Consider the following 24,889-nt stretch of genomic DNA (forward strand, 5'->3'; position numbering starts at 1 on the left):
AACTTAAACAATGTTTATGTGAATCATAACCACAAGGAGTGAATTGAAAGTGCATGTGGCAATCTTACTGCTGCTTACTCCTACATGGAGATCTGCTGTCATGGGATGTCATGCTTGGCTGTCTTGAGCCACCCTGACACAGCCACTGTAGCTGGTCTACAGCTGCTCTGAAGTCGGCCATCCAACTAAGCCTAGGTGGCCCCATCTTACTGCTGCCCTCCACTTTGACCTCATAGCAAAGGTCTCTGTCGCTTTTCAGCTTGACTGTGTAGCCACATTTTCTTTTCTGGATGTCATTTTTTAGTTTCCTTTTTGTTCTTACAGTTTGAAGCATCTTCATTTGTCTTCTGGTCTGCATGTGGAATTTTAAACATGTGTCTCGTCATCCATGTTTCAAGGGCCTCTAATATTTTTCCACAGATCATTATTTATTGCACAGGTTTCTGAGGCAGACAGTAAAGTGGATAGAATGTTCCAGCTGATGAGTTTGTTTTGTTACGAGCTTGAGTTCTCTTTTAGTTAACACATCCTTCATCTTCACAAAATACTTTTTGCTATTTCTTCTATTTTCAGTATCACACCTACTGACATCTTATTATAATTTTCCACAAATAGACAAACTTATCTACTTGTTTCAGTGTGACACTTTCTCTTCAATCTTCGTTCTTGTTTCTTCTAATGTATTCCTTCTAACTACCATTGTTTTCTTGGTGTTTATACTCAATCCGTATCCTAAATTTCAAGATTTCACTTGATCTAGAATATTTTGTAGGGCCTCTTCTGATTCTGAAGTAGTACTGTGTCATCAAAGTACTGTAAGTTTGTATGGTCTTGCCTCCACAGTCAGAGAGAGAGTTTTCAGACATATCTGCAAAAGATAGCTATTTCCTTTCTGCAGGGCACTACTTCTGGTGCTGTATCTCACATCTTCATTGGGGGGACACACACATACATGCACACACATAGCCTTTGTCTTTACTGGAGATGGTAATCAGTCTTTGGATGCTTTTAGAAGTGCCTTGTCTGGAAACACGGGGAAGGTTCCATTATCCCTTAGAGAAACACCCTGTAATCAATCCTATCAGTGGTTAACTGTATCTTCTCAGCCATCTTCGGGGTTCATGTCAATTAAAATATAAGACTCAGATCTTTTTAAAGTCCAGTATTTCGATGTGTAATTCCATAGTTCTTTTCTCCATCATTATAACAGCATACAGCCTTGTCATACTCCTCTCTTCACCTGAAGCATGTCTGATTGTCTATCTTCTAGCCTGATGCTCATTATTTAGCCCCAATATAGGCTCTGGATAAATCTCATATCTTTACTGTCAATGTCACCTTCCAACAGCACATCTATTAGCTTGGGTGATAAGCACGATGTCACACATTTTCATAGTCTATAAAACTAAATGCTGTTCAGTTGGACAATAAGGAATGTTTGGATTTTCTATTAAAATTTATGGATAAAGTTATAACAGAGATAATCTTTAAAAGTCATATGAGATGTGATCAGACTTTGATGACTTTAGAATGGTAGACAGTTCTTCCATAGACTAACATATCATGGAATTTAACAGATCGTGTACAAGATTGCAGAAATTCTATTTGAAAATTTCTAGTTCAATGCTCGCAATAAATTTTTCAATTATGCTAAAACATTGAACTTGGCACATTCAATGGTGTCACAAAGAATGAAGGATTCAATTCTCACAGCAGCTTCAGACTGTTGAGATGTGAGGCACATGCATTTTTTGAAGCAATGCATGGAAGGTTCAGAAGGAAAAGGTGACATTGATCAGTCTGAGACAATTGTTCTGGCCGCAAGAAGCTTCAGTCCAGTAATGAGTGTACTTGTCATGGATTCATTTAATTGCACAGTGTTGGACAGTGTTTGCACATACGCAGTATATGGAATGGATTGGTTAAAATGTTATTTGAATTCACTCATTAGTAAGGATCGAAGTAAGGTCAAGGAATATGAAAGTTCTACTCGCTTCAGGTTCACGGATGACAACAGTTAAAGTCACTGAAAAAATGGTGATTCCAGGTAAAGTAGCTGAGGTAAACCACTTTATTCATCCAGGTGAAATAATATCTAGTGAGATACCCTTGCTGCTGATCAAGCCATCCATGAAAAATGCAGAAATATAATTAGACATGGAACATAATGAAATAATGTTCAATGCTTCATATACTTATAGGTTTGACAATTATAAGGAGTAGAATACAATTCCATTTGGACTGCCAAGTTCTGGCTTTTTCCAAAGTAAAATCATCATCATCCATGAGTAGGCATTCCGTAATTCATTGAATGAATTTTTTTCAATCAATTGGTTATGAATTAGTTAGCTGGCTAGTGTCCTCAGTTTTTGGTTGTGGTTACTTGCTAACCATTCATGCCTGTTGCAACTAAGTATGTCTTGAATCCCAAAATCTATTGATCCCATGGTATCAGTGGATACTCTGCCAAAGAAAAGAAAGGTGCAGTAGGTGCTAAATATAAGCTATTCTGCATCTTTTTCACCAGATATTGTGTTATGTGCCTTGGAGAGATACAATGATGACGTTCAGCAGGTGCAGAGGTTAAATTCACAGCCTCTAGAACAATGCCTCCATCCAGATTGCTTGAGATAAGGGAGGCTTCATCTATTTTTTAAAAAGTAGAGTATGAATGCCAAATCTCACAAGTTAATTTCCCAGTAAATTCCTGCACCATGTGAATAGGGATCAAAACTGACTTGGCTCAAATGGTCTAAAAGGACTTCTTGAATATTTCTATAAAAAAGAAAAGGAGACTAAATATGAACTGGGAAGCTGAAACAAATTTCACTTGATATGTTTCTTTCAATTAATTCAAGGGTTGTGGACTTCGCTGGCGAAGCCAGCATTTATTGCTCATTCCAGCTGTCCTTGAGAAAGTGGTGGTGAGCTGCCTTTTTGAATCACTGCATCTATGTGGTGTTGATGCACCCACAATGCTGTTAGGGTGGGAGTCCAGGATTTTAACCCAGCGACAGTGAAGAAATGGCAATATATTTCCAAATCAGGATGGTCAGTGGCTTGGAGGAAAATTTTTGGGTGAAAAGTTATTCTCATGTGTCTGCTGATCTGGTCCTTCTAGATCAGGGGTCTCCAAGCTACGGCCCGTGAGCCACATCCAGCCCGCAGTTTGGAGACCGCTGAATTACGTCATTGCGTTTACCCTGTTCTGAATTCCAACCCACAATTACTGTTGGACGACATTTATCATAAAGATGCCGGGATTCTCACTGAGCAGGAATACTTTGTTGGGATACATATCGCTAACCGAAATGACCAACATGGATAGAGACAAGTAACATTTCGCACGAACGATTACTGTTAGAACAAAGAGAACAAAGAAAGAACAAAGAACAGTACAGCACAGGAAACAGGCCCTTCGGCCCTCCAAGCCTGTGCCGCTCCTTGGTCCAACTAGACCAATCGTTTGTATCCCTCCATTCCCAGGCTGCTCATGTGACTATCCAGGTAAGTCTTAAACGATGGCAGCGTGCCTGCCTCCACCACCCTACTTGGCAGCGCATTCCAGGCCCCCACCATCCTCTGTGTAAAAAACATCCCTCTAATACCTGAGTTATACTTCGCCCCTCTCACCTTGAACCCGTGACCCCTCGTGAACGTCACTTCTGATCTGGGAAAAAGCTTCCCACCGTTCACCCTATCTATCCCCTTCATAATCTTGTATACCTCTATTAGATCTCCCCTCATTCTCATCTTTCCAGGGAGAACAACCCCAGTTTACCCAATCTCTCCTCATAGCTAAGACCCTCCATACCAGGCAACATCCTGGTAAACCTTCTCTGCACTCTAACGCCTCCACATCCTTCTGGTAGTGCGGCGACCAGAACTGGACGCAGTACTCCAAATGTGGCCTAACCAGCGTTCTATACAGCTGCATCATCAGACTCCAGCTTTTATACTCTATACCCCGTCCTATAAAGGCAAGCATACCATATGCCTTCTTCACCACCTTCTCCACCTGTGTTGCCACCTTCAAGGATTTGTGGACTTGCACACCTAGGTCCCTCTGTGTTTCTATACTCCTGATGACTCTGCCATTTATTGTATAACTCCTCCCTACATTATTTCTTCCAAAATGCATCACTTCGCATTTATCCGGATTAAACTCCATCTGCCACCTCTCCACCCAATTTTCCAACCTATCTATATCCTGCTGTATTGCCCGACACTGCTCTTCACTATCCGCAAGTCCAGCCATCTTCGTGTCATCCGCAAACTTGCTGATTACACCAGTTACACCTTCTTCCAAATCATTTATATATATCACAAATAGCAGAGGTCCCAGTACAGAGCCCTGCGGAACACCACTGGTCACAGACCTCCAGCCGGAAAAAGACCCTTCGACCACTACCCTCTGTCTCCTATGGCCAAGCCAGTTCTCCACCCATCTAGCCACTTCTCCTTGTATCCCATGAGCCTTAACCTTCTTAACCAACCTGCCATGTGGGACTTTGTCAAATGCCTTACTGAAATCCATATAGACGACATCCACGGCCCTTCCTTCATCAACCGTTTTTGTCACTTCCTCAAAAAACTCCACCAAATTTGTAAGGCACGACCTCCCTCTTACAAAACCATGCTGTCTGTCACTAATGAGATTGTTCCTTTCTAAATGCACATACATCCTGTCTCTAAGAATCCTCTCCAACAACTTCCCTACCACGGACGTCAAGCTCACCGGCCTATCATTTCCTGGGTTATCCCTGCTACCCTTCTTAAACAACGGGACCACATTCGCTATCCTCCAATCCTCAGGGACCTCACCCGTGTCCAAAGAAGCGACAAAGATTTCCGTCAGAGGCCCAGCAATTTCATCTCTCGTCTCCCTGAGCAGTCGAGGATAGATGCCATCAGGCCCTGGGGCTTTGTCAGTTTTAATGTTCCCTAAAAAACCTAACACTTCCTCTCCTGTAATGGAGATTTTCTCTAACGGGTCAACACCTCCCTCCGAGACACTCCCGGTTAACACGCCCCTCTCCTTCGTGAATACTGATGCAAAGTATTCATTTAGGATCTCCCCTATTCCCTTGGGTTCCAAGCATAATTCCCCTCCTTTGTCCCTGAGAGGTCCGATTTTCTCCCTGACAACTCTTTTGTTCCTAACGTATGAATAGAATGCCTTAGGATTCTCCTTAATCCTGCCTGCCAAGAACATCTCGTGACCTCTTTTTGCCCTTCTAACTCCCCGTTTGAGTTCTTTCCTACTCTCTCTGTATTCCTCCAGAGCTCCATCTGTTTTCTGTTGCCTGGACTTAACGTATGCCTCCCTTTTCATTTTAATCAGATCCTCAATTTTCCTGGTTATCCACGGCTCTCGAATCCTACCTTTCCTATCTTTCCTTTTTACAGGCACATGCCTATACTGCAGCCTTATCAATAGTTCCTTAAAAGACTCCCACATGCCAGACGCGGACTTACCCTCGAACATCCTCTCCCAATCAACATCCACCAATTCCTGCCTAATCCGGCTATAGTTAGCCTTCCCCCAATTTAGCACCCTGCCCGTAGGACAGCACTCATCCTTGTCCATTACTATCCTAAAGTTAACAGAGTTGTGGTCACTATTTGCCACATGTTCCCCTACCGAAACTTTGACGACCTGACCGGGCTCATTTCCCAGAACTAGGTCCAGTATAGCCCCCTCTCTAGTCGGGCTATCTACATACTGTTCCAAAGAACCTTCCAGTACGCATTTTACAAATTCCTCCCCGTTATTTAACAAAAGACATTGGAGCGGTCTCCAAACTGCGGGCCGGATGTGGCCCACTGTGGACTGGATGTGGCCCGTGGGCCGTAGTTTGGAGACCCCTGTTCTAGATGATAAGTAGTTGTGGGTTTGAAGGGTGCTGTATAAGGCGTCTTGGTGAATTGCTGCAGGGCACCTTGTAGATGGTACACACTGTTGCCACTGTGCATCGATGGTGGAGGGAGTGCATATTTGTGGAGAGTGTGTCAATCAAACAGGCTGCTTTGCCTTGGATGATGTCGAGCTTCTTGAGTGTATTCGGAGCTGCACTCATCAGGGCAAAGAGGGAGCATTCCATTATATCCTGACTTGTACCTTATAGAGTGCGGACAGGCTTTGGGGAGCCAGGAGGTGAATTACCACAGTATTTGTAACCTCTGACCTGCTCTTGTAGCTCCAGTACTTATATGGCTGGTCCAGTTCAGTTTCTGGTCAGTTGTAACCTCTGTTCTTATTCAGTCTGGCCTACATGTGACTCCAGAGCCTCAGCAATGTGGTTGACGTCTAATTGCCCTCGGAAATTAGGGGTGGGCAATAAATGCTGGCTGGCCAGTGACACCCATGTCTCATGAATGAATTTTAAAAAGGATGTTAGTAGTGGGGGATTCAGTGATGGTAATGCCATTGAATGTCAAGGGCCAATGGTTAGATTGGAGATGGTCATTGTCTGGCACTTGTATGGTGCAAATGTTACTTTGTCAGCCCAATTGTAATTTCTAATCAATACAGTGATTTCTCATGTTTTGAATAAATATAGGTTAAACAGATAAGAAAAACATTTCAAAAAATGTTGGATGAGGGATGATTATAATCTTATATATTTTTATTAAAAGTTAAGACATTCCTGTCAAAGAATATCGTCACTTATGTGGGAAGTAAAATTAGCTTTGGATTCTTTTTCCCCTCACTGTGGGAACAGCGCCAGAAAGTGAACGACTGGCATTCAGGGAGGGGATAAGTTAGCTGATAGCTAATGGATGTTTACAGTGTGTGCTGCAGTGATCACACGATGGATCATGGATTTATGCATAGTAAAATGAGGTAGCTCTTGATACTTTATTGAAATGAAATAAAGCCCCCCAAGTAGACTGGTTGGAAAGAGTAATGGAAACTGGGTTACTGCCCCACTCTGAACTTCAGAAGTGTGCTGACGAAACAATGCATTTGAAAAATAAAATTGAGTGTTAAGTTTGTCACTAAAAAAATTGCAGGTTGATTATTAAAGAAATAAATATTCAGACAAAAATATGGAATGCTGCGCATAGCTGAGCCTCACAGCTGAAAAATGTTCCACGGTTGATAAGCAGTTTGTCTCTTTTAGGCTGATCTCAACAGGGTTCAGCAATCTTAGTCAAGGCAGGGGTAAAAGCAGCCATGGTTTCTTGTTTTCTCTTGGCAAGTACTTACATGTGGTCAAAGCAAATTACTGCGGATGCTGGAATCTGAAACAAAAACAGAACATGCTGGAAAATCTCAGCAGGCCTTTGATTTGATTTGATTTATTATTGTCACATGCATTGGGATAGTGAAAAGTATTGTTTCTTGCGCGCTGTACAGAAAAACACACCGTTCATAGAGTATATAAGGGAGAAGGAAAGAAGAGAGTGCAGGATATAGTGTTACAGTCGTAGCTAGGGCATAGAGGAAGATCAGCTTAATAAATGGTATTCAAAAGTCTGATGGCAGCAGGAAAGAAGTTGTTCTTAGTCGATTGGTACGTGATCTCAGACCTCTGTGTAAATTTTCCCATCCGAAGAAGATGGAAGAGAGTATGTCTCGGGTGCATGAGGTTCTTGATTATGCTGGCTGCTTTTCCAAGGCAGCAGGAAGAGGCAATGGAGGGGAGGCTGGTTTGCGTGATGCACTGGGCTACATTCATAACCTCTTGTAGTTTCTTGTGGTCTTGGTCAGAGCCATACCAAGCTTTGATACATCCGGAAAGGATGCTTTCTATGACAGGTCAGGCAGCATCTGTGGAGAGAGAACAGAACTAAAGTTTTGAGTCTGGCTGACCCTTCCTCAGAGCTAAAGAAAATTGGATTTGCATGAGATATATGCTGTTGTAGGGGTGGAAGGGGTGGAGCAGTAGGGGCTGGATAAAGGGCTAGCAATAGGTGGAGACTAGGGGAAGTCCACCACCTATCGTCCAGAATGTGACGTCCTGAACAGATGAATGGCTTTCTTTAAAGTTTTTTAAGTTTATTTATTAGTGTCACAAGCAGACTTACATTAACATTGCAATGAAATCACTGTGAAAATCCCCTAGTCTCCACACTCCGGCATCTGTTCGGGTACTCTGGGGGAGAATTTAGCATGGCCAATGCACCTAACCAACACGTCTTTTATACTGTGAAAGGAAATCAGAGCACCCAGAGGAAACCCAAGCAGACATGGGGAGAACATGCAAACTCCACACAGACAGTGACCCAAGCTGGGAATTGAACCCAGGTCCCTGGTGCTGTGAGGCAGCAGTGCTAACCGCTGTGCCACTGTGCTTTCAATAATGGATAAGAGATTGGAGGATGCCCTTGAAACCCAACTTTAACAACACCCTGTGCTTACAGGAGAGAAGATTCAAAAATTGGAGTGAAAGAAAATAAGAAATATCTGAAGTGAATTTCTGCTCCTTGTTTCCATGATAGATCATTGAATGTGAAAGCAATGTTTTTTCTAACAAGAACGAGCTGAATAACTTAAGCCTCAACTTATTGATTTCAATTATGTATTGAAATGGGTTTTTAGCTTTTTAATAGATGAAATGTCAAGTGATCAGAATGATGATTCGCATTGAAGTGGGCTTTGTACACCAATTCGTCTTTTATGGAAATGATAAAAATATCGCAGAGAGAATACTCATTTTGTTTAGCATATAATTTACATCTTGCAATTTACAACTCTCTAATATTAATGTTGAACAAGTGGATGGAGTTGTTTTTGTTCTGAGAGTGTGACATAAGACAGCATTCTGTGCAGTGTAAGTTATGTTGACTAATATATTGGAAGAGTAAAAAGTATAGTCAAAGGGGACAGAACATGGAACATGGTTTCTGTTATTTACATGGTCTAAAAAGGGCATTTCATAAACTCAAAGATAAGAAATTAGTTATGAAAATGTAACTAAAAATAAAAATGATGGTGTAGATATTGCAGGTTGAAAGACAAATAGTTAAGAGTTCTCAGACTGGGAGGCAATGGTTTACAAATTTCTCCACAAACTTATAATTAACAACATGAAAGTGGCTGAAGACGATAACTGGGAGAAGAATCAAACTGATGAGAAGAATGCTGGAAACAATTGGCAGATAAGTGGCAGAAGCAGTATAATACAGAAACATGTGAGGCAATATATATTGGGAACAACGATTAAGAACGGAAAAATAAGACAAGGTAAATATTTTAATGTGGTGGAGGGGCAATGGGATAGAGTTCCGTAAATACTTAAATAAGAATGGACAAGTTAAAAAATTATTAAGAAAGCAGATCTGATTGTAGGGTTTATAGTAGGAGATGTTGCCACAAAAGCAGAGGTCAATGTGACACAGTGCAAATCAATGATTGGACCAGATCTGGAACACTGTGTGCAAATTCGGGCTCCGCATCAAATAAACCATAGTCCTGGAGAAAAATTATAAGGATGACAACAGGGATGAGGAAAAACTACAATAATTAGGATTAAAGTTACAAGAAGCGAGTAGCTTTGGGAAGGAATTGATGGAAATGTAAATAATGAGAGGGGTAGACAAGTTAACGATATTGCTGTTCATCATCAGAGACAAGCATGATGTACATATATATATATATAAAGAGGGAGGTAAAATGAGCATATAAAGTGGGAGATCATAACATCTTTTTTCATCTAAAGAGCTGGTGGAATGAAGAATACTTTGCCCCAAATGGTGCTCGATGCTGAATTACAGCTTTCAAAAATGTTAGATAATTAGAGGTACGCAATACATGAGTGTGCTGTTGGGAAGAAAGCAGGAAAATTGAACCGTGTACAATCAGCTCCCAAAAGCAACCTAAATTCAGTGCCAGCAAGAGGCTTCAATGGATATCTTCAGATCTAATATTTTTTATCTTTCTGTGTGGATCTCGTGGTCCAAAGGTTTGGGGGAAAATTCTGCAAGTTGTATATTTTCAGCCCTAATTGACAGCTAATGGGCGGGATTTTACGGCCGCTCTCGTCCCATGGACCTTGCCATGGTCTGCCCCTCGCCCTCGCTGATTCCCGTGGTGGATGGGACGGTAAAATTAGGTCCAATTTTTCTCCTTGTACTACAATCATGAGTGACAAGACTCAATCAGAAGATACAAGTCGGAATTCTCCAACGTCACCCACAGCTGCAATTCTTCGGTCCCGCTGTTGTGAACAGAGATTTGGCTGGGCTCAAAATTCTCCGTTCTTGCTGGCAGCGGAAGCGGGGTGCACGAGACCGGAGAATTCCGCTCACAAGCTCTGTTTCTATTGCAGTGGGCCCTGGCTATACTGTACTATTGACAAGAACTAATTCGTAGGCAGTTCTCCTTTTAGCTCTTTTTTCCATATGGGCTGTAAAAGTCAATGATGCGAGTGACTTCCAAACACGTTGTTTTTTCTACTTCCCTTTGATTCTTCTTTAAAGTGAGTCCTATTTTTATAAATGTCTTTTCCTGTGTTTTCACTTATTCCTCTTTTTTAAACGAACTTCTGCTTTTTCCTGTTTGGGATTCTATTCTTCAAAAAAATGCTAGCAGAAGCAATAGGTTTTTACAAATGTGTTGTTTTTTGGTTTAATTCTGAAATGTCAGTAAGGTTAGGACACGCCAATCTTAATATTCAACCATTGAAACTTGTGTTTTTTAAACTGTTTCAGAAAATATTTCTTACCTCACTAGCATATCAAGTACTTTGTACGTGGTGATTGGGAGGATACACTGTTCTTTTACAATCTGAAAATTGTCAACAAGGTGTGATAGGAAGTGTTACAGGAAATATGCATTGCCTGTAGGCACAAGAAATACATGGATTTCCCTCCATTTATTGGGTTAGCAACCAACTGTTCCCACGTCTCTCATTATATGTGTCGAATATGCCTATAGTGTAAAGAAAAACCATGATCATAGGCTTACCACCACTGAGATGGAGGGAGACCAGCATCAAGAGTCATTTTTCAGAATTCTGGATGCACACAGGATGGGAACGAACGTAAAAATAAAGAGAGTAGCCTCAGAGGGTGGGGAGATGGGGGTTCGGCACACAGGGTGCAGGGGACAATGTTCAGCAGTACTGAGTAGAACTCGACAGGAGAGAGAGAGATTCCTAACACAAAATCAGGGCGGCACGGTAGCACAGTGGTTAGCACTGCTGCTTCACAGCTCCAGGGACCTGGGTTTGATTCCCGGCTTGGGTCACTGTCTGTGCGGAGTTTGCACATTCTCCTCATGTCTGCGTGGGTTTCCTCCGGGTGCTCCGGTTTCCTCCCACAGTCCAAAGATGTGCGGGTTAGGTTGATTGGCCATGCTAAAATTGCCCTTGGTGTCCCTGAGATGTGTAGGTTAGAGGGATTAGTGGGTAAATATGTAGGGATATGGGGGTAGGGCCTGGGTGGGATTGTGGTCAGTGCAGACTTGGTGGGCCGAATGGCCTCTTTCTGTACTGTAGGGTTTCTATGACTCTATGATTCTACGAAAATCCATTTCTCCTTGGCATAATGTAAACGTCTCCACTCTCCTGTGTTCACTTTGTTCACTTCACCAAGAATGATCCGTCCCATATTGTACCAGCCTCAGGGTTATCATTTTGCTGCTCATACCACCCCTTATAGAATGATAGTAGTTCCCATGGTTGATTTAAGGGAACAAAGTTGAAGTTCATTATGTGGGCAGTTTGGACACATTCACTCACCCCAGTTTATACGCACAGTGCAGGTGCGTATGGTCCTTGCAGTGTGTTTCAAAACAAAGTTGGGATGTGCATTTTTGGAGTAGAATTGCAACCATTTTACAGGCAATTTTGTAAATGGAAATTTAGACAATGTATTACAAGCATATATTTCATGGTTTTGCACATGACAGGTCAGATCTTACAGTACAATGCATTACCTGAGGTGTGGTAGCCAAATTATTGCAGGATGCCCATTTTGTGTTTACAGGAAAGACTGTAAGATAGTTGACCATTCTAGTTGACCAGTTTCCCATCAGACTTGTGACACATTGGTTGTGCAGGACAGATTTCATTTCCGAACAATCTGAGCTTGTAGCTTTCAGAACTAGGCACTTGCAGATAACAGAAGGGGAACAGCAGGACAATGCCAGAGTACATATAATTAGACACTGGTTAATGGTATGTGGTGTGTGGGGTGTCTGCCGGAGGTAGTCCCTTCCGCAGGACTCAACCACATCCTATTTCCTAGCTGGATGAATAATTGCAACCGGTCCTTGACACTCACCCAGTTCTCAGCTTTGGCTCCATCATAGCTGCTTATTCATGGCAATGACCACACCCAACTGCATTGGTTCTCAAACTAAGTGAGTGAGGGTATTCTGTGGCTTGGTGTCCATATATCAGGAAGAATGCTTATCTCCAACAACCCTTTCACAATACAGAAAAAAGCTTCCTTGACAGGTGTAGCAGGAGAAATGATATTCCCTGACTGGTGCTGAAAGCTGTGTGACAGCTGTAAGGTTCATCGACACAAGGTGCAGAAGGCACTGCAGATCAGCCACTACAGTCGACAACCTCGTTAAGTTACCACTTAATTAACATTAGCTATTGTCAACCTAATCCTCGTATGCAATCTCAATGAATTATAGAAACGAACAGCAGGGATGGAGGCCATTCAGCCCGCCATGTCTGCATCAGCTGACATCTCTTGGTCCCTAGCATTGTAGGCTATGGTATTTAAAATGCATATCCAAGTTTTTTGTTTAAATGTTGCCTCCATCACCCTTTCTGTCAATGAGTTCCAGATTCCACCACCCTCTGGGTGGAAACATTTCCTCTTGAATTCCTTCTAAACCTTTCCCTCTTTCCTAAATCGAGGCCTACAGATTAGCATCCTAGCTTTAATATTCTATGCCTTGGCTGATAAAGGTAAATATCTAATATGCTTTCTCTACCTTTCCAGCCTCTGTTTCTTTATACTTAGTATCCAACCATTTATTGTGTATTCCCTTCCCTGTTTGCCTTGACCAAATATATTGCTTCTCCCAATTGAACTCCATTTGTCACTGTTCCACCCCTTTAACTAGACCATTAATATCTTCCTGAAGTATACAGCGTTCTTCTTCAACCAGAAAGACAATTTTTGTCTCATCTTTCTTTTTCATGGGATGTGGACGTTTCTGGAAAGGCCAACATTTGTTCCCATTCCTAACTGGCCCTGAACTGAGTTGCTTGTTAGGACATTTCAGAGGGCAGTTAAGAGTCAACCACATTGCTGTGGGTCTAGAATCACATGTAGGCCAGACTGGGTAAGGATGGCAGATTTCCTTCCTTTATGGGCATTCACGAACCAGATGGGTCTTTACATCAATCGATGATAGTTTCATGACCACCATTACTGAGACTAACTTTATATTCCAGATTTATTAATTCCACTGGCTGCCATGATGGAATTTGAACCCATTAGCCTGAGCTTCTGGATTACTCATCCAGTGACATTGCCACCATGCCACCATCTCTGCGTCTCTGCAAGCTTCTTAATCATTTCCCCTATATCAAAGGCTAAATTATTGATATCTACCACAACAAAACACAGGACCTGTTCCTGAGCCCTGCAGAACCCAAATAGAAACAGCCATCCAGTCACAAAAGCATTCATTGACCAATACCCTACTGCCTGCCTTGAGTTCATTCTGGACCCAACTTGCCACATAGTCTTGGATCCCATGGGTCTTACTTCTGTGAAGAGTCCATCATATGGTACTGCATCAAAAGCTACTGTAACTTCCAAGCTCCAGGGCATTTTATTGGAGCGGTGGGGGAGTGGAGGTGTTATCCCAAAGATGAGCTAGGAAGTTCACAAGTAAGGATTTACAGAACATTGGCAGGAAGTGCAAACTCCGACATGCTCCCCTCCTTCTGAGGCCCAACACCCCACACGAAGACTGACCTGAGGACTGACATCTCCCCCCAGACCTGATACGTACTCCCAGGCCCAAAACACTCACAGAGCCATCAAAGCCCAGATCAAAACTGCCTCTGCCCACATTCTTTCCCCATAAGTCCCGCTCGACCTGACCACCCTTCCGTGAGGCCAAACACAACTCCACACCCCTGAGGCCCGACCCGAGCCCACCGAGGCTCGACACCCCCTACGGCCTCCTGAGCTCCATGACAACCCCCCCTCCCCCGCACTCCCGCTCCCCCTCCCCACCCCCCTCTCCCCCTCCCCACCCCCTCTCCCCTCCACCTCCACCGCAAGCCTCGAACCTCCCTGAAATGACTTTAACCAGACAATTGAGGTTGGCCTAATAAAATATGAGCTCCCTGACTAAGGGCCATATCGATGGGCCAATCAGGGAGCCTCTTGCTTTGTACTTAACCATGAGTGGCAGTTCCTCTGGGAATCCTAGTGTAAACACAGTAAGAGTTTTAACAACACCAGGTTAAAACCTGGTTTAACCTGGTGTTGTTAAAACTCTTACTGTGTTTACCCCAGTCCAACGCCGGCATCTCCACGTCAATCCTAGTGTAGACAGCCTACTGAGCGCACTCTGTATGCTGTTGTTAGACTTGTAAATAAAGCGATTTTGGTGAAGGGAATTCTGCCTCTGAAGGCTTATTCATTCTCCCACCCCCAAAATCCTACTCACTTACTTTTGAAATTTACCTTCTCCCTGGCCTATCAGGGCCCTTTAGACTTCAATGGACCTTTATCTTACCGGGTTTTCAGCAGCTAGTGCCATAAAAAAGGGTGTGTGCTCACCTTCCCTTCAACAGAGATGCCCTTTGATGCTAGGTCCCAAGGATGTGCTGCTCTATCCAGATATCACTGGAACATCATGCGAGACAGGATGGGGAAAAAATATTGAGGTAAAAAGTCTGGGACTGAACTTCCTCAGAGTGGCAATCTAATACTGACTGTCGCTTCAAGGGAATTCAGGTCCAGTGTTATGGAGAACATCAAATCCTCATTGACCCTCCATGCTACCTTCTCAAATAATTCAATCGTGTTAGTCAAACATGACCTCACCTTAACAAATCAATGCTGAGCATCTTTGCTTAGTAAGTGTCTGTTGAAATGAAATTTTCCCTCAGAATAGTAATATCCTAATTCTAGTAATATCCCCACAGTTGACATTAGGTTGACTGGCTTGGATATACTCAGTCCATCCAGTTCTCCCATTTTAAACAATGGTGCAATATTGCTTGTCCTCCAACCCTTTGGCATCATGCCTAGCATCAATGCTAGGATTCCTGCTTTTGCACACAAGTTTACAAAGATTTTCACACCATGGCTGGATCCTGACTTGAAGCATTATCCATACACAGGGCGCAATCTTACCGGCTGTTCACGCCACACTCCCGCTACAGCGAAGTTGGAGAATTTCACTTCCAGCCAAATCTCCATTCACGCAGCGGGATGGGAAAATCCTGCCAGCATGAACAATGGTAATAGGAGTTGTTCAATAGCAATCAAGGGCAAAACCATGTTGGATTCTTCTTGCACAAGCTGAGATAGTGAGCGTCACATGCTGGGCAGAATTTTCCAACTGTTAACTTAAATGGTTGGAACGTCATGGGTGTTGCACATCTAAATTTCCCAATTACAACCAAGCCTGAACATGTCCTCACCCGCAGCAAGCACATACACATTTCCCAGCAGGGATCACTGGATAGTGATAAGGGCCTGGTTGATGTGCCCCTCCTTATTCCAATTATAAAACTCGTACCAGCAACCCAGCTGAGTTCAGCTAACCGAGCATGGATGCAAGCACTTTCAGCAAGATTTATTTGACTGGAAGTGAAGTGTAGAACCCGAGTTAAACACTCTCTCATTTATAGCCTAGACATTTTGTGATCATCTCTCCAGCTAAGAGCTAGCTTAGAATCGGAGCTTGGATGGCACAGCTCAGTTTCCTTTTGAACAGCAGCACCAACTGATCCATCATGGGAGGCCATATTATACTTTTGGGAACTGAGTTCATTAGCTGTGAGGAAAATGGTGAGTGATGGTAAATTTCAATTGATTTTTGATATGTATCATACTTTGCAGCAGGTGTTATATAGAACCTCCCCCACACTGAAAGGACCAATAGATGGTATTTTCCAGCCACGCGCGCCCCAAAACTGGAAAATCCCGCCCGAGGTGAATGGCCCTTTCCATGTCTGCTCCTTGCCCGCTACAATTCTCGTAGTGGGCAGGGAGGTAATATACCCCGCAATGGGCCCGATTTTACCATTTGGAGTCTAAGGGCCGGATCCGGGCGTAATGCAGATCCGAGCCTGGAATCCTCTTTGCAGCGCGCCCATACGCTTTTTGCCGGCTCCAGTCTGATCCGCGCAGTGGGTGGGGCTTAGCGCTGCCGGAACGATCGGAGCTCTGAACTGCGCGTGCGTAGTTCGAAAAAAATCTGAAGCAGCGCGCCCGGGCGCGAAAGAAAAAAACAGCAGAGAGAGCAGAGGGGCGGGGGGGAGGGGGGGGAGAGGATGGACTTGGGAGAATCTTGCAAACTGAAAATAATGTAGCATCTTCTTTGTGCTGCCTAATTATTTATGGGAAAGGTAATTAAACTACAGTGTTCTAGTGAGCAGTTAGTGACCTGTATAATACATTTGTGATCTGTAACTGGATTGTTGATGTCCCTGTAGCCATGAGCCAGGTGCTCAAATGTTCAGAGTCATGTGGTGAACTTGGAAGAATGTGCCCCTACTTATGAATGTGATTTGCATGGGCAACGTTGGGTGCAGCTACTCTGCCTCTGGAGCAGCCTTGGATCCTTTCTTTCATCTTGTTTTCATCTGAACATTGCACAGAATTAGAGGAATTCCCTTTGGAAGATAATGTCAAAATTATAATCGCAGGAACTAAAAACCTGACAGTCAAAAATTTGGGAAAATATTTCAAAATATATATCCCCCCATCCATATTTTGAAATATTTTCCCAAATGTTTGACTATCAGGTTTTTAGTTCCTGCGATTATAATTTTGACATTATCTTCCAAAGGGAATTCCTCTAATTCTGTGCAATGTTCAGATGAAAACAAGATGAAAGAAAGGATCCAAGGCTGCTCCAGAGGCAGAGTAGCTGCACCCAACATTGCCCATGCAAATCACATTCATAAGTAGGTGCACATCTGCCATGGAATGTGAGAGAAGAGTTGCCAATACAAACTTCTTTTCACTATGGTTGATTTCCCAGATTTAGTAATCTCCTTGAATCTTATTTCCAACCAAGTTCCACCACGGGGACAATTCTTCCAAGTTCACCACATGACTCTGAACATTTGAGCACCTGGCTCATGGCTACAGGGACATCAACAATCCAGTTACAGATCACAAATGTATTATACAAGTCACTAATTGCTCACTAGGACACTGTAGTTTAATTACCTTTCCCATAAATAATTAGGCAGCACAAAGAAGATGCTACATTATTTTCAGTTTGCAAGATTCTCCCAAGTCCAGCCTCCCTCCCCATCTCCCCCCCCCCCCTCCCAACCAGAGATCCATCTGAGCCCGCCCCCCTCCCCCAGCGGATGCCAGTGGAAGGCCAGGAAGGTGCTGTAGGCTCTCGAAGGACTGCAGGTCGGAAGGATGGTGGAGGGAGACCAGCGATCGAGGTAGGTTGGGGGTGTGCTCTGCCGGGGGGGGCCTGCCTCCTAGGGGGGTCTGATCCCGGGGGGGGGGGGGGGGTCTGCCGTGGGGGGCCTGCGTCCCAGGGGGGTCTGATCCTGGAGGGGGGGGTCTGTCTGAGGGGCCTGCCTCCCAGGGGGGTCTGATCCGGGGGGGTCTGCGAAGGATGGTCGAGGAGGATGGGCTTCGGAAGTTCCCCTGCAGAATAGACATCCGCTTCGGATTTTTATTCTGCAGGTCGCTTACAGCGCGGATCCGGAACGGACCAGAAGACGGTAAAGTGGGATTTGGCGGTAGAGTTGGACGCGCGGTTCATTAAGTCGATTTAAATGCATGCTAATGCTTTTAAATCATCGGGCCGCCTGATTCGGGCGCAGGCCAGACTCACGCCCGAATCGGGTGTTGGTAAAGCCACGATCTGCTCGGGTTCGGGTGCAGATCGCGGTATAGGCCCGACTCCCGACTTTACCGCGATTTCGCGCCCAAAAACGGGCGCTAATATTTGGTAAAATCGGGCCCAATGAGTTTGATTCTAATTTTGACCATTGGCTTTGCAGATACTAGTTAAAAATATTCACCAGATTTTCTTTCCGCAGAGTTCAGTGAAAGGGGAAATTGGTGTAGGTGCGTCGTGGTCGGCCTTTCCACAGGCTGAGTTTATTGCCTGGTGGCGAATACCTAATTTCCCCGCTACTCGGTGCAATGCACTCTGAAAGTTTCATTAAGATACTAGCATCCAACATTTAGAGGATTCCTAATGGGACGACTTTATATTGAATTGTTTCATGTAAAAAAAGTGGTCATTCATCGAATCCCTGCAGGAGGAGGCCATTCAGCCCATCAAGTCTGCACCAACACCAATCCCACCCAGGTCCTATTCCCGTAAGCCAACATATTTAACCTGGTAGTCCCCCTGACACTAGGGTCAATTTAGCATGGCCAATCAACCTAACCCATACATCTTTGGACTGTGGGAGGAAACCGGAGCACCCGGAGGAAATTGTTTTAGAGATTTAAAGTGCTATAGGAGAGGAGAGTTTAAAATAAAAGTCAGTGCACAAAGCGTTAAAATAATTGTGTTTGGGAACACACTCTAATCTTTCGCAGCAGTATCTGACATTTTAGATGAGCACATATGGTTATGCAGGCTAGATGATAATTCAAAAAGCCATCCTATATATTGAGCAGGTTCAGGATACATGAGAACGCATAGAAACACTCCTTAAGTAAGAGGTGACATGGTATTAATTACAACGCATATGTATTTAGCGTCAATATTTAACATTGGTGTACACAACTTAATTAACTCCACCTTATCCATTTTGAAAGGAATGCCATTGTGTGACACCCACTCTGCTATGTTTGCAAAGGTACAGATCCTAAAAATGTCACATTTTCTCTTTATGATGAGATACTTACTTCAAGAGGGCATCTAGTTTATTGTTTGCGCTTCAGAATGTAATTGTAACTAGCAATGCTGGAAATACCAAATATGTCAGACCCAGCACCTATGGAGAGGAGTACAGCTTCAAGAATTGTCCTGGGAATGCGTTTTGACAGAAGGATAGGTCGGAAATATTGACTTGTTTTTTCCTATATACAGATATTGGACGGGATCTTGAACCCACTCTCATCATCCATGAGAGCTCAAGATATGATATAATCCGGAAATCACGGATCTCGCCGGCGAGATCGTGACTTCCGATTTTCACCACCCCTTGCCAGCACCGTAATCAGATCCACGCCCACAATGTGCATGGATCTAATTTAAATACATTTTAATATAATTCACATGCCCCTCCCGTGAGATATTGACTCCAGGCCATATGTTCAGATCACGTCAGCATGATTTACAACAGGTTCACCTAGACATGAACCTGTCGTGGGGATCCCCCGGGGGCGTAAAGGTGAGTGTAGCCCCTGGGGGAGACAGACATGGCTAGGCAGTGCCCTGGCAACGCCCCCGGCATAGTGGTTAGCACTGCTGCTTCACAGCGCCAGGGAGCCGGGTTCGATTCCCAGCTTGGGTCACTGTCTGTGTGGAGTTTGCACGTTCTCCCCGTGTCTGCGTGGGTTTCCTCCGGGTGCTACAGTTTCTTCCCTCATTTTGAAAGATGTGCTGGTTAGGTGCATTGACCCGAACAGGTGCCGGAGTCTGGCGACTGGGGAATTTCACAGTAACTTAATTGCAGTGTTAATGTAAGCCTTACTTGTGACTAATAAATAAACTTTAGTTTATATTTTTAGGTTGGTACTGACAGGCTGGCTGTTCCAACCTATGCAAAAGAGGGTGGTGCCAGGGGGCAGTGCCAGGGGTAGACCTGAGTGGGAGCCTGATGGGATGGGCACAGGATTTATTTGTATGTGATGGTGGCTGTGAACAGATATGGGAGCTGGGGTGCCGGCGATGTCCATTTCGCGGGGGTAGGGGTTGGAAGCCGGCAGTGATTGTGTGGGTGGGGATCGGGGGGAATGGGGTTTGATGTTTGTGGCGGGACAATAGTGACTGTGTGGGCAGGGGGGATTGGAGAGAAGGGGTCCGATGTTTTGGGGAAAAGGGAGGTGGTGCCAGCAGTGACTGTGGGAGTCAGGGGGTTGGCGGAAGGGGTTTGATGTTCGGGGAGGGCTGTATGGTGGGGCTTACGGGGGGGAAGGGGGGCTCAATGTTTGGGGCGAAGGGGTCTGGTCCCAGCAGGGACTGTGTGAGTGGTGGGTCGGGAGTCGGGGAGGGGGCGGGGAGGCATGGCGTGAGAAAGGGTTTGATGTTTTGTGTGAAGTCGGGGGTGGAGTGCCAGCAGTCATTGTTTGGGTGGGGGAGACATGGGCGAAGGGGTTCGATGTTTGGTGGGAGTGGGGGATGATGTTGGTACTGACAGTGGGCGGGTGGGAGAAGTGCCAACTCCAATCAGGGCAGGGTTGGGGGTGGGGGGGGGGTGGGAAGCTGCTGAGACCTCTGTGGTGGGCTGGGAGGAGGATCATTCAGAAAGATGAAACCGTGGAGACCAGGGATGTGTCCACCAGAATGTAAGGGATTTCAAAAGGACAAGGATCTGGATATCCATCCTCAAAGCATGTAGTGGGAGCTGGTAAAATTCCCAGTTTTGCAAACTCGCTGCGGGAGAAAATGTTTGCAGGTATGGGAAACACGATCTTACAAAATAATTCTCAGTGCCAAACGAGTTTGAAAACAGAAGAGAGTTTTTCGGTGAGCTGTAAGTTGCAATCTTACAGCACTCAGTGAAGAGGAAATGCCCAGATGTGATTCTTGCCAGTGGAAGAAGCAAAGGCTAAACTTGCCAGTAAAGCCAGCTGCAGAGCACTTGGGCACCATTGCACAGACACCCTGATCACCCAGTGAGCTGAGAGGCCCCCTGCCAGCTCACCCACCACGCCCCACAGATATTGCCCACCCCCCTACCATTCGTTCCCTGTGTCAGACCCTCACCCCCCTCTCCCACTAATCACCCCCATGTGCAGAGTTCCCCCACCCTGCAGATCACCACTCCGGCAGATCTCCCCCTATCAATCCCCATCCCTACAGAGCTCCCTCTTTGTCTCCCTCCTTGTAGAGCTCCCTCCCCACCTGCCAAGCTCCCCCCCCCCTTGTCCCAATCTTTGCCCCACCCCTACTCAGGCCTCACACCATTGACACTGCCCCGGCACAGTTATGATGCCCGGTGGGCAGTGCCAGGGTGCCAGGCTGGCACTGCCCTATGGGCACTGCCTGGCCATTCCCCCAACCACCCAGGGAATTCAATGGCTTCCGATCCGCCCGGCATGGTCATCACGTCTGGTCCCCGTTGGTGGAGACCATGAGTGATTCTCGTTGGCAAGGGCTGTGCCTGGCGCCATTGCAACTTCCATTGTCAAAATGAAAATGAAGGATATGGATTTTTATCTAGCAGGAAATTAAGCTGAAAAATTATATTCCACAGTAATATAATAGAAAGGAAATACTTGCATATTTTGTGCTCAATCTTATAGAATCACTCTAAATAAAGAAACCTCTGCTATTGATTGGCATCATTTCAGCCAGGTTGAGAGGAAACTTCATTCATCACATTAGATTTTACTTGGGAGGCACCATGACTGTCCATCCAATGAGCAGACCTTACATTTCCAACAAACCCAACAAAAAAGGATTGGTTATTTCTGCTCTCAGACTGAAATCAAACACTACACTGTGCACTCACTCACACAGTCACACACAGCACACTCAAGGAAGGTACCATTGAAGATGTTATAACCCGTCCCCAGGCGAGGTTCCCCAAATCTGTTATCCAAGACGTGAACCCTCAAATTGTTTGGCCCCCTGGGTGAGGAGGGATGAACTGGCTCCCTTTCTTTATTCAACCCCCTCTGCTGGTCACAACAAGATTAACCTAAAAAGAATCTCTTCCTTCGTGGGTACCTTTTCTCAACCCAACATTAATGTTTTAAAAGGAGCCAATTTAACCAGACTTTCTCGAGTTAAAGAAAGAGTGAGTTTATTTACTATAAATGCAAAAAAAAAATCAAACAAATGCATATAGATTCACACAGATTAGAAAGGATAACTGACTCCAAAGTAGGTAAGCAAAGAAAAGTATACAAAGCAGTCCTTGAATCGTGAGGAGTAGAATGATTGAGCATTGCAGCTGTTGCGATTTGTGATCCAATGTTCTGCAGTTTTGCTGAGAAGTTTCCCTGTTCCTGTTTCAGCTGTGGTTCACTTGCTTCAACAATCAGAAGGAGAGTAACCTGCAAAACGCTTTTGCAGATGTGCTGCTGCTGGCTGTCTTTTTGCTTCTGTATCACACACTCTGAAACCCCAACACCAGTTCTCACACACACTCGCGCACACACACTCACACACACAGGCTGGAATTTTACCCGGAATCGGGGTGTGCGAGGCTCGCAGAACGGCATTCTCCATTGGCCTCGGGCAGCCGAGGCAGTAAAATTCCTGCAACACATGCAGCTGGCTTTCATTCCAGTCCTTCCCAGATGGCGAAATCCCCAGATCTGTCTGGGACATTACAGTAAGACGTCTCACAACACCAGGTTAAAGTCCAACAGGTTTATTTGGTAGCAAATACCATAAGCTTTCGGAGCGCTGCTCCTTCGTCAGATGGAGTGGAAATGTTCTCTCAAATAGTGCACTGTGCACTGTATTCTTCTGTGCACTCTTTGAGAGCACATTTCCACTCCATCTGCCAAAGGAGCAGCGCTCCGAAAGCTTATGGTATTTGCTACCAAATAAACCTGTTGGACTTTAACCTGGTGTTGTGAGACTTCTTACTGTGTTCACCCCAGTCCAACGCCGGCATCTCCACATCATGGGACATTACATACAGGATATTTCTTGTTGAGGTGATACTCATCCCCATTGTCTCCACTAGAGATTGCAATTAGTTTCCCTATGCTTTACCATAGGACCATAGAATCCATACAGTGCAGAAAGAGGCCATTCATCCCATCGAGTCTGCACCGACTATCCAAAAGAGCATCTCGCCCAGGCTCTCTCCTCCATCTTATCCCTGTAGCCCTGTAACATTTACCATGGCTAAACCACCTAACCTCCACATCTTTCGACTGTGGGAGGAAACTGGAGCAAACTTACGCTGACACAGGGCCCGATTTTACCAAAACTCGCGGTAAAGTTGCATTTAAATCGACTTAATGAACCGCGCGCCCAACCCTACCGTCAAATCCCACTTTACCGTCTTCTGGCTCATTCCGCATCCGCGCTGTAAGCGACCCGCAAAATAGAAGTCTGAAGTCGTCGCTGCAGCTTCCGAAGAGCGGGGTCAGAGCCTGCAACGGCTCTCTGACCCAGGTCATCCTCTGGTTGGGGGGGAGGCGGTGGGGGGGGGGGGGGTGGGAGGAGGGGGGGGGCGGGACCCAGATCATCCTCTGGTCGGGGGGGGGGGGGGTCCGTGGCCAGTCTGCGGTCGATCGGTGGGGAGAGAGGGGGCAGGGGGTCCGCCGCCACTCTGTGGGAGATCCCTCCTCCCCACCGGAGGAACGAATCCCTCCTGCTGGAGTGGACGTGCGGCCATGCCATCCCACAAAACCTTCAGGATGAAGCGATTCCTCGCTAAGAAGATGAAGCAGAACCGGCCGATTCCGCATGAAAACCGGCTACAAGATCAGTACAAGTCCAAGAGGAGACACTGGAGAAGGACCAAGCTGGGCCTGTAAAGGGATACACCATCACTGGTACACTACCAGCCACAGCCATCTCTCCCGCTCTCTTGCCCCATGCAGGGAAGAGTAATCTGTGGCTGGTAGTGTACCAGTGATGGTGTATCTATCCCTTTACAGGCCCAGCTTGGTCCTTCTCCAGTGTCTCCTCTTGGACTTGTACTGATCTTGTAGCCGGTTTTCATGCGGATCCACTGTGGAATCGGCCGGTTCTGCTTCATCTTCTTAGCGAGGAATCGCTTCATCCTGAAGGTTTTTTGGGATGGCATGGCCGCACGTCCACTCCAGCAGGAGGGATTCGTTCCTCCGGTGGGGAGGAGAGATCGCCCGCAGAGTGGCGGCGGACCCCCCACCCCCCGACCAGAGGATGATCTGGGTCCCGCCTCCCCCCCCCGTCACCCCCAGAGGATGACCGTCAGAGAGCCGCTCTCTCCGCTTTCTGCTTTTTTTTTCTTTCGTGCCCGGGCGCGCTCTGTCAGATTTTTTTCGAACTGCGCATGCGCAGTTCGGAACTCCGATCGCTGCGCCAGCACTAAGCCCCGCCCACAGCGTGAATCGGACTGGAGCCGGCAAAATGCGTATGGGCGCGCTGGGAAGAGGACTCCAGGCTCGGGATCTATTTGACACCCAGATTCGGCACTTAGACTCAAAATGGTAAAATCAGGTCCACAGATAAAAGGTGCTGGCCCCACAAACAGAATCAAACCCGGATCCCTGCCACTCTCCTTATCTGGAAACTAGGTGGAGTTATATTGTTTCTCAGAGTATTAGAATCATAGAATCCCTACAGTGCAGAAGGAGGCCATTCGACCCACTGAGCCAGTACTGACAACAATCCCACCCAGGCTCTATCTGGATAACCCCACATATTTACCCCTGACACTGAGGGGCAATTTAACATAGCCAATCAACCTAACCTGCAAATCTTTGGATTACCCATCAGCAGTTCAGCCAGTGACCGACTTTACACCCTCAGTCACGTTTGGCTGTAATGTCCATTTATTAAAAACTCACAGGTCTTATTTGAAGTTAAAAATTTCTGGACGTACTCAGTGTTTTTCCTCCATTATTATGGCAAAGAGGATAGTGCCCACACTTTTACTGGTTCAAATGATTG

Source organism: Mustelus asterias, chromosome 8, assembly GCF_964213995.1.
Source record: "Mustelus asterias chromosome 8, sMusAst1.hap1.1, whole genome shotgun sequence".
NCBI classification, from domain to species: Eukaryota; Metazoa; Chordata; class Chondrichthyes; order Carcharhiniformes; family Triakidae; genus Mustelus; species Mustelus asterias.